The sequence below is a fragment of the Dendropsophus ebraccatus genome, chromosome 2 (genome assembly GCF_027789765.1).
Source record: "Dendropsophus ebraccatus isolate aDenEbr1 chromosome 2, aDenEbr1.pat, whole genome shotgun sequence".
Lineage (NCBI taxonomy): Eukaryota > Metazoa > Chordata > Amphibia > Anura > Hylidae > Dendropsophus > Dendropsophus ebraccatus.
Window position 1 is genome coordinate 176767402 of NC_091455.1, and position 11369 is coordinate 176778770.

An 11369-nucleotide genomic window follows, 5' to 3' on the forward strand; every position below is an offset into this window, starting at 1 on the left:
TGCCATCCAGCAGTCTTTTATTGCATTAATGCAATGAAACTCCAGTATGTGTAAACATACCCTAAGGTAGGAAATAATCTATTATATCTCATTAGGATGGTGTGCATTGTGTATAAAAATACATAATGAGGTATAATGTAGTGTGCCCCCTGTACGGTGTTACATACTCACCTGTACTGTCCTCAGCAGATGCCGCTCTGACATCAGCATGTCAGGTCTGGCTCCTAGTGTGAGGCAGCTGCCACCATCTCACACCGGGAGCACAGATCAGTATTGCAGGTTGAAGGCGGTGGCTCCTTACGGTGTATCAGCGCCTTTTAAATGTTTTTATTGATTTTTCAACAACAAAACAATAGTCATGGAAGTGGGTTGGAGACAAGGAATGGGAGAGGGATGGGTGTGGGTAAGGAAAAGGTGGGCAGGGCAGCATGGCGATAGGTTCACCAGCAGAAGATATAGCATCAAGCCTCAAAATAATGCTGAGAGGGAGACACTTTCCAGTCCCCAGGTAGCATGTCATGGGAACAGAATGTCATTGTTGTAAGTAAACGTAATGTAAACCTTTAATGTCTGGTTATTTAAGGTATAATATAAGAGACTGCTTGATATAGAGGAGTTTGGGGAAAGCAACCATTTTTTTAAGATTTGCTCTACCTGCTGAGATTGTGGCTTCACTTTTAGGCCAGCCACCAAATTTGGCTAATGTGCTGAATAGACAATAATAGAGCACATAGGCCTCAGCAGGTGGCCATCCAGAGTGTCAAGCACACTGCCACTCACTTCACTTGGCTATAACCTCATCACTTTTTTCTAAACCTGAATAATCACTTTATAATCCACACTGCAACTGCAGGACAGTTTAGACTGTGATTTCCTATGCTGTGTGGACAAGGCGCCAGAGTTTGGGGGTGGGGGTACTGTATGCAGCACTTACAGATACTATTTATTGGGGATTAAGAAGAAATAAAAATAATAATAATAAATAATAATATACACACACTCTGGCTCAGAATCTCAGGAGTGAGATCCTGTGCAATCATTAATCTTGGACATATCTGTTGACACACAAAAAGTGTGGAAATGACAGTGATGCTTAATTATCCACTGTCATTACCAATAAATGTTAAGTAAGCAGGGGAGGTAATATACTACATCTTTCCCATTTACTTTATTTTGGCCTGTTTTCTATATAAAATACAATCCTATAAGTTTGACCACTAGGTGTCTCACTTACTGGAAAACTGCATTTGCGGCTCCATCACCAAGGGTCCTATTACACCAAGCGATTATTGTTCGTATTTAGCAGAATAGTTTGGTGTTATAGCACCTGGGAAAAGACCACGATCAGCTGACATGCAAGAGGGCAGCTGATAGTTGTCCTAAAACAGGTTGAATAATACAGATAACGATAGCGACGGTCTGCTGACCATTGCTCTCTTCAATAGGGCACTAAAAAGGCTGCTGAAAAGGCTAGCGTAATTTGCCATTTAAAAAAATAAAAACTGGCAGATAAGGCAAGCATTAACTTTATACTTGCTGTGTTTTTATTTTATATAAGCTTATGCTTATTTTAAAACATGTTTATTAGAACAGTAATATAAAGAATACATACATCATTAAGAAAAATGACAAATGTAAACGTGCTTGACAAACTCTGATAGGATACCATAAATCTGGTGACAACTCTCTTTAAGCAGCATGTTTCTACAATCAGAATGAGAATCGACTATATATATATATATATATCTCTGCAAGGATAGAAGACTATAATGTCAAGATCACATCTTGTCCATTTTTCTGCTTCAATGACTGTTCTCCGGTACAGGTTGTCAGCTGGCAGGCTATTCCACTACACTCATCCAGGTTCTTGACCTCTTCTGTTCGGCCTACAAAACAATAAAACAGTCAATATTTTCAATGCCTCCAATTATTCTGCAAGGATCGGTATATGACTGGGTTCCGGCAAAGAGTAATAGTCCTTCCGGTAGATTTCCTGTTTCTTTTGAATATACTCTTAGGTTTTAGCTCAAGACCTGCAGTTTAAAAATAAAAACTTGTGTGTGTTGTAGCAGCCTTACAGTTTTGGAAGAACTAGACTGATGGCATATAAGTAGGACTGCTCTGGTCCTCAGTTTGTGTGTGGTATTACAGCTCGGTTCTATTAAAATAAATGGGTCTGAGTAGTTATAACACACACAACCTGAGGGAAAGGTTGGAGCTGTTTTTGGAAGAAAGCCTCTAATCCTGGAGAACCCCTTTAAACACTGCTTTTCTGTGGGGCAGACTGGTGATCACATGACTAAACTGCAGCAATGAAATGCATGGATGCAGCTGTGCTGGGATAACATGTGTTAAGTACACGATTGGGGGTGGGGGTGGCGGATGCTTCTTAGGATGCTTCCTAAGGGTGCCTTTAGGCTTCGTTCCCACTGAGCAAAACTAGCAGAATTGTCCACCGCAGAATGCCGTTAGACTCCCAATATGAGAGGGAGGCTATGGGAGGCGCGCGCTCCTGCTTTGTCCGCGCTAAAGAATAAACATGTTCATTGTTCAGCGCCAGGGGCGCCGCAATGATGAGGCGACCTGAGTCGTCTGCCTCAGGCGGCGCCACCAGCTATCTTAATGGGGGCGGCATTCAGGGCCGCTTTAACCAGAGGGCACATGGTGCACGTGCACCGGGCCCACTGGTTAAAGGGGCCCCCCCGAGCAGGCCGGCCGTTGCTATGTGCGACCAATGCGGTCGCACAGGGCTCCGGCCACCAGCCTGTCAGGGGGGAGCGCCATGGATGGGTAATCTACTTACCCCTCCATGGCGCCCCCTGCAGGGCCCCCCCCGGCGATCACCGCTGCCCCCGCCCGCTGCTGCTGCGGCTCTTCAGCGCTGCAGCAGCAGCGACACTGACAGAGAGAGAGCCATTGGCTCCCTCCCTGTCAGTCACTCACTCTGGTGGCCGCACTTCCTGCGGTCACAAGAGGCCGCACTCTCCCTCTAGCGCCCGACGTCACTGGAGCGTCGGCGCGAGGGTAAGGGGAGTGCAGCCTCTTGTGACTGCAGGAAGTGCGGCCACAAGAGGGAAGAGAAGAGGAACGCGTGGACCCAGGTGAGTAACAGTGTTTGTTTTTTTCAATGTTATATGGGAGGGGGAGCTATATACTATGGGGGGGCACAGGGGGCTATATACTATGGGGGAGGACGGGGCTATATACTATAGGGGAGGACAGGGGGCTATATACTATGGGGGAGCACAGGGGGCTATATACTATGGGGGAGCACAGGGGGCTATATACTACTGGGGAGCACAGGGAGCTATATACTATGGGGGAGCACAGGGGAGCTATATACTGTGGGGGAGCACAGGGAGCTATATACTATGGGGGAGCACTGGGGAGCTATATACTATGGGGGAGCACAGGGGGCTATATACTATGGGGGAGCACAGGGGAGCTATATACTATTGGGAAGCACAGGGGGCTATACACTATGGGGGAGCACAGGGGAGCTATATACTATGGGGGAGCACAGGGGAGCTATATACTATTGGGGAGCTATATACTATTGGGAAGCACAGGGGGCTATATACTATTGGGGAGCACAGGGGAGCTATATACTATGGGGGAGCACAGGGGGCTATATACTATTGGGGGAGCACTGGGGAGCTATATACTATGGGGGAGCACAGGGGGCTATATACTATGGGGGAGCACAGGGGAGCTATATACTATGGGGGAGCACTGGGGAGCTATATACTATGGGGGAGCACAGGGGGCTATATACTATGGGGGAGCTATATACTATGGGGGAGCACAGGGGACCTATATACTATGGGAGAGCACAGGGGACTATATACTACTGGGGAGCACAGGGGTCTATATACTATGGGGAGCACAGGGAATCTATATACTATGGGGGAGCACAGGGGGCTATATACTATGGGGGAGCACAGGGGGGCTATATACTATGGGGGAGCACAGGGGGCTATATACTATGGGGGAGCACAGGGGAGCTATATACTATGGGGGAGCACAGGGGAGCTATATACTACTGGGGAGCACAGGGGAGCTATATACTACTGGGGAGCACAGGGGAGCTATATACTACTGGGGAGCACAGGGGGCTATATACTACTGGGGAGCACAGGGGGCTATATACTACTGGGGAGCACAGAGGGGCTATATACTATGGGGGAGCACAGGGGAATATATACTATGGGGGAGCACTGGGGAGCTATATACTATTGGGGAGCACAGGGGACTATATACTATTGGGGAGCACAGGGGAGGTATATACTATTGGTGAGCACAGGGAGCTATATCATATTGAGGAGCACAGGGGTCTATATACTATGGGGGAGAGCACAGGGGGGCTATATATTATGGAGAGCACAGGGGGGCTATATACTATTGGGGAGAGCACAGGGGGCTATATACTATTGGGGGGAGCACAGGGGGGCTATATACTATTGGGGGAGAGCACAGGGGGGCTATATACTATTGTGGGAGAGCATAGGGGTCTATATACTATTGGAGAGCACAGGGGGACTATATACTATTGGGGGAGAGCACAGGGGGGCTATATACTATTGTGGGAGAGCACAGGGGGGCTATATACTATTGTGGAAGAGCACAGGGGGGCTATATACTACTGGGGAGAGTGCACAGGGGGGCTATATACTAATGGGGGAGCGCACAGGAGGGCTGTATATAACTGGAGGAGCACATGAGGGTCTATATACTACAGGGACACCTTAAAACTATGGAGGCACAGAGGGGTGTAACTATGTAGGAGTACAGAGGGGTGTAACTACTGTATAGGGGTACAAGGGACCTAACTACTGTATGTGTTGGAGCCTAAAATATTTGTCTGGCAGATTCTGGAGAGAAGATTCACAGCCAGGAGAAGACTTCAAGGTGGCCCAGGCTGGATGGAGAGAAAAAGAAAAGGTGACAGACTCTGATTGGAGAAAACGCCCCCGGTGAGTCACTGGATGTAACTGCACTCTGTTATAGGATTGTAGTGTTAGGGGTCATGGTGTGGCGGTATTATGTAATGGTATCAATGGTGATATCTTTCTGTTTTGTTTAGTGCAGTTTTTATGTAATATGTAATCACTGTATTGTGGAAATAGTGTTATAAGGTAACTACTGTATGTATTGGGGCTCTTGATACAGTGTGGGGGCAAATTCAGTACATTATACAATGTGCGAAAGGGAAGGGGGGGCCCACTCTTGAGGGCTGTGCACTGGGCCCACCAATGTATTAAAACGGCTCTGGCGGCATTCAGTGGCAGATTATAATATGAGCGGTTCGGGCGGCCGCCCACATTATAATCCGCCACTGATTGTACCATGTACTAGAGTCCCCCCGCGCCCGGGCAGTATCTGTAATGAGATGCTGTGAGCGGGGGAGACTGTATTCATAAGCGCCGCGCTGTACTAAATCAGCCGCGCCGTGCTGATACTACAGCGCGGCGCTTATGAATACAGTCCCCCCCCGCTCACAGCATCTTATTACAGATACTGCCCGGGCGCGGGGGGGGCTCCAGTACATGCATTCCACGTCCGTGATCCGTCAGGATCACGGAACGTGGGAATGCAGCCTTAGTCCCCCGGGTGATGTGCGGCTGCCGGGGGTGTCCCGTCCTGTCCCCGGCAGCGCACGCATCAGAGAGCTCCCTGTGCGCCGGAAGTCACAGGCGCACGGGGAGCTTTGTGATGCGCGCGCTGCCGGGGACAGGACGGGACACCCCGGGCAGCCGCACATCAGCCGGGACCAGACCAGAGAGGCTCGACGGGGGAACGGAGGGTAGGTGAGTTGTGTGCTGTTTTTTGTTTTTGTTTTATCTGCTGTGCAGGGGGGGGGGGAGAGGGGGACCATCTATAAGGTAGGGTGGAAAGAGGGGGACGATCTATAAGGGAGGGGGGAAAGAGGGGGACGATCTATAAGGGGGGACCATCTATAAGGGGGGGGGACCATCTATAAGGGAGGGGGAGAGGGAAGAGGGGGACTATCTATAGGGGGGGGGAAGGGGACCATCTATAAGGGAGGGGGGAAAGAGGGGGACCATCTATAAGGTAGGGGGGAAGGGGACCATCTATAAGGGAGGGGGGAAAGAGGGGGACCATCTATAAGGTAGGGGGGGAAGGGGACCATCTATAAGGGAGGGGGGAAAGAGGGGGACCATCTATAAGGGAGGGGGGAAAGAGGGGGACGATCTATAAGGGAGGGGGGAAAGAGGGGACGATCTATAAGGGAGGGGGGAAAGAGGGGGACGATCTATAAGGGGGGGGCCATCTATAAGGGAGGAAGAGAGGGAAGAGGGGGACCATCTATAGGGGGGGAAGGGGACCATCTATAAGGGAGGGGGGAAAGAGGGGGACCATCTATAAGGGGGGGAGAGGGAAGAGGGGGACCATCTATAAGGGGGGGGGGGGGAGAGGGGGACCATCTATAAGGGGGGGGGAGAGGGGGACCATCTATAAGGGGGGGGGAGAGAGGGAAGAGGGGGACCAACTATAAGGGGGGGGAAGAGGGGGACCATCTATAAGGGGGGAAGAGGGGGACCATCTATAAGGGAGGGGGGAGAGGGGGACCATCTATAAGGGAGGGGGGAGAGGGGGACCATCTATAAGGGAGGGGGGAGAGGGGGACCATCTATAAGGGAGAGGGGACCATCTATAAGGGGGGAAGAGGGGGACCATCTATAAGGGGGGAAGAGGGGGACCATCTCCTAAAAGATCAGCACCCTCCTCTCCTGACATCCTCTGTGCTGCTGGGACTTCTCCTATAGGATTAGCACCCTCCTCTCCTGACATCCTCTGTGCTGCTGGGACCTCTCCTATAGGATTAGCACCCTCATCTCCTGACATCCTCTGTGCTGCTGGGACCTCTCCTATAGGATTAGCCCCCTCCTCTCCTGACATCCTCTGTGCTGCTGGGACCTCTCCTATAAAGTCAGCCCCCTCCTCTCCTGACATCCTCTGTGCAGCAAGGGACCAAACATTATGTTTATTGGGGACAGCAGTGGGGGGGGCAGTAGTGGATTATAATGTGGGCGGATTGACCGGGGGGGGGGGGGGGGGGGGGCGTCATTCTATAGTTCGCCTCGGGCAGCAGAGAGGCTAGAATCACCCCTGTTCAGCGCGGACAGAGCAGGAGCGCGCGCCTCCCATAGACTCCCATTATGAGAGGGAGGCTAACGGCATTCCGCAGCGGAATTCCGCTAGTTTTGCTCAGTGGGAACGAAGCCTTACACAGAGATTTATCTGACAGATTTCTGAATCCAAAGCCAGGAACGGACTATAAACAGAGAACAGGTCATAAAGGAAAGACTGAGATTTCTTCTCTTCTTAAATCCATTCCTGGCTTTGGCTTCAAAAATCTGTCAGATAAATCTCCCTGTTTAAAGGCACCCTAAGGACTGAGCGACTATAGTGTTTCTTTGAGATGACCATCAAACTGGTGTCTTTTAAGCCAATCTATATAAACCGGAAAAAAAAAAAAAAAAGCTCTTCCAAACGTTAAAAAAAAACACTTTAATAGGTGGAAGTGAGGCGTAAGCGCTCTTGCTTTCTGAAAGAGAGATACTTTGCAACTCCTTCAAAATTACTCAGTTGGCAAGATCTTTATCCTTTAAAAATAGTAGCCCTAGAGGCTTAGCTTGAGATTTACCACAGCATAAATGCAGCCTTAGATAAACCCTTTAAAGCATCAACTGGAGACAACTTCCTGTCAGGAGTACAATATTCATCAGTGGCTACTCATCTATTCTTCTATCATTAAAGGAGAATTCCGAGCAGGAATATATATATATAATTTTTTTTATTTATTTGGGTGGGTGATAACATGTACTTACCTCCCTTGTTCCAGCGCTGATGCCCTCATACCGATGCTCCTGTTTCCAGCTGCTTCCTGGTCTGAGGGGGGACCTGTGCTGCTGACTGGCCAATCGGGCATGACACATCACATCCCAGACCAGACAAGCAAGCAGCCGGAGACTGGAGCAGCAGTATGCAGGAATCAGTGCTGGAGCCGGGGAGGTAAGTGCAAGTTATTTTTTACCCACCCCCTCCCTGGCAGTTTTGGAAAAAATATATATATATATATCCCTGCCAGGAATTCTCCTTTGAAGTAACAGCCTTGATCACATAGCTAACACCATAGTGTCTTACCACTATCACACTTGGGCATTTTCATACATGTTGGTAATGTTGCGCCAATGCAGAGTTCAGGTCAGACTTCAGCTGTAGTAATAAACAGAATAATAGGATTATAGAATGGACAATAAAGATTGCCCCCTCTTAATCCCAGAAAACACGGCAACTTAACGTGAAACAAGATTTACATCATGAACAAGATGCTACTGTACCCATGCCTTTAAATACATTTAGAGCAGAGTGGAAACTTTGTGTAGCCTCAGGTAAATCCTTTAAGGCATCAGTAACAGAACAACATATCCGTTCAGGTGTACACTGCTCATCACTGGCTACACGAGATTCCATCTGCATGATTACTGTATCTCTATACATACACGTATACTTGTATATGGGGAACTCACCTGTTCTGTATGTTTCTATCTTCTGTAATGCGTGTTGGGGAAGAAAAAAAACAGGAAAAACTTAGAATTTCACCACACAACAATCTGCTATTGATGACTACAAGTATAAGGCCTAGATAATATAGGTAATATGTGATGTGCATAGTCTCAGGTAAATCCTTTTGAACATCAACGATGATATGATCAGGGAGTACAGTTGTCATCACCGACTATGCACAAAACCAGCCAAAATATAGCAGTGACCATATATCTATACATTACTGGGATGTTTTCCTTCTATCGGAAAATACAGAATAAAATGCTGTACTATACATTGTACTTATAGAAATGATTACTATACCTCTGCATCAGGTTCCTTCACTCGGTAACCAAAGTATTGGTGTACCAGCATGTAGCGCTGGTAAGGGGTGAGAAACAGACATCTTAGGGAGGCTGCAAAAATATATTAAAAATACAGATTTATTGTATGAAGGGAACTATGTAAATGTTACTACAACTAATGCCTACAACACATTTTAAAGTGACTGTACCACCAGGCCCAGGCTGAAGCACTGGAGGCGGGCCGACCCACCCTTAGTGGGAGGAAACCCTAGCCCCTCTATGATAAGTTCCATTGATTCTAATGGAGTCACGTCATGGAGGGGCTGGGATTTCTTCCCACTAGGGGTGGGTCGGCCGCCTCCAGTGCTTCAGCCTGGGCCTGGTGGTACAGTCACTTTAAGAACCATGTGGGGTGTTGCTTCCCCCTCTAACAGGATATGCTGCCATTTTGGTGAATATTCGGAATCAATGTACCCTCTTAAAGGCATATTCCCATCTTGAGTGGATCGCTAGAGACCACTGGAGCACTCCGCAATCTTGACTGGGATGGCTAAATCCCAGTAAGGGGGCTTTTTTTTTTTTTTTTTTGTGTTAGTCCATCTCCAATGGCTCTATATTGAATGACTGGAGCGATGCTTAGCATGCATGGCCTGCAGCTCCATCCAGTGTAAATTTCGGGGTTCCCTGTAGTTGAGATCGAGGGAGGCAATAGCAGTGGAACTCCGAGTAATCTCTCCGTAGATACTGTGGATAGGGCATAACTTGTCATGGGGTTATCCAGTGCTACAAAAACATGGACACTTTTGCACCACTCTTGTCTCCAGATTGGGTGGGGTTTGAAACTCAGTTCCCATAAAGTAAATGGAGCTTAATTGCAAACAACACCTAAGCTGGAGAAAAAAGTGGCCTTGTTTTTGTAGCGCTGGATAACCCCTTTGAATATGACATTTTTCTGGTCAGACACAATTGCTTTACCAGGTTATGAAATCTTGCCATTGCTACTTAGATGAATTTGAAAAAAGCTCCCTCTAGTGGCCACCATGAACCACTCACATTTTTGCATTTATGCACTTGGTACAAGTGAAATATCCTAATGTTATATTAAAAATGCATTAGGTAGACAAATCTATAACCCATTGCTGCACAGCTCCTTACATTTACAGTGCTGGCAGGTAGAAGCTAAATGTACGAATACTATATTGGGTTTTTTTTTTAAGTGAGAAAACTTTGCAAATGTGTCCAGTTCAGCAACAGTTAATAAATATACATTACTTATCAATGCAATCCCTCCATTTCCTTTGACTGATAACTAGTGTGTCATTAATGTACTCTATGTGTGTGTGTATATATACATATATATATACACAAAACCATGAGAGGTTACAACGTGGGGCACAACACGTGGTGACTAAATGTGAAGCCAGATCTGTATATCGCGAATCCAAACTATGTAAATATTTCCACATCATGTATCACAACACAAAGTATACAATAATAATAATAACAACATATCAATAAGATCCCTAACGATACATTACTGACCTCTCTGCAGTCACCGCGCCAACTGAGGACGGGTGTAGTTCGCCTGACTCCCTAGAAGGCTCGTCTAACCCCATAGACCCACCCATCTGCAGGGGCTGTCGGTCACAATAACATCCGGAACCCTGTAACCACCTAATAACAACTCCATCGGGTTATTATTATTTACACAGCCGCAAATACAACCACTTGTTATGTATGTAAAGTTGGATTAAAGTTTTGGATTAAAGTTTTAATCACGTGACTAGGTGCTTGTTGTTCGGTTTGTGTCCAGCAGGTGTCGCTATTGCACTATTAAAGTAATCCCAATGCGCTGCTGCCTCTTTTTATACACGTGGATCTACCTCTTGTTTGTTGGATGTTATTAGACAGCATTCTCAATGATTTTATAAATAAATTTTATATATATATATATATATATATATATATATATATATATATATATATATATATATATATATATATAAATAAATTATATATATATATATATATATATATATATATATATATATATATATATATATAATTTTTTTTCTTTCATTAAATAATATATATAATCACTCATAATCAGGGTATGATCTAAAAAGGGCAAACAATGGTCCAGAAACCCCTTTAACAAATGATGTGAAGCATAAATTTGCTGCAAATAAACTCCATAAACCTATGGAAAAATCTGTTCCATGAACAAGCTGGACAAAACCCTGATGGTGCTTGTAGTAACATTTACTGTACATAGACATCTATTCAGTCTGTTCTTAATTCCAATGAGTATAAGATACACAAGCTTATTACTGTGCATTATGCTGCTCCAGTGTTCTCCACAGTTGTAGTTAGCAGAGTAGCCTTTGGTTGAAGCGTACTGCACTAAACAGCTAATGGATTGGCGGCTCCCCGCATGCACTTTGTACTCAGGGCGCTAGGTGTCGCTGTAGCGCCTGAGCCCCGCACTACACG

The 11369-nt window shown here is 46.6% G+C and overlaps 1 long non-coding RNA gene across 1 annotated transcript; it reads right to left on the minus strand.

Annotated features, from left to right (window-relative positions):
• Window positions 1-1559: 1559 nt before the first annotated feature.
• LOC138784779 (uncharacterized) lies at window positions 1560-10520 on the minus strand. Its single transcript, XR_011361936.1, has 5 exons — window positions 10419-10520; window positions 8896-8987; window positions 8556-8577; window positions 8170-8241; window positions 1560-1886 (listed from the first exon to the last, which is right to left on the minus strand). It is a non-coding gene; the product is annotated as an uncharacterized lncRNA (long non-coding RNA).
• Between the last annotated feature and the right edge of the window lie 849 nt (window positions 10521-11369).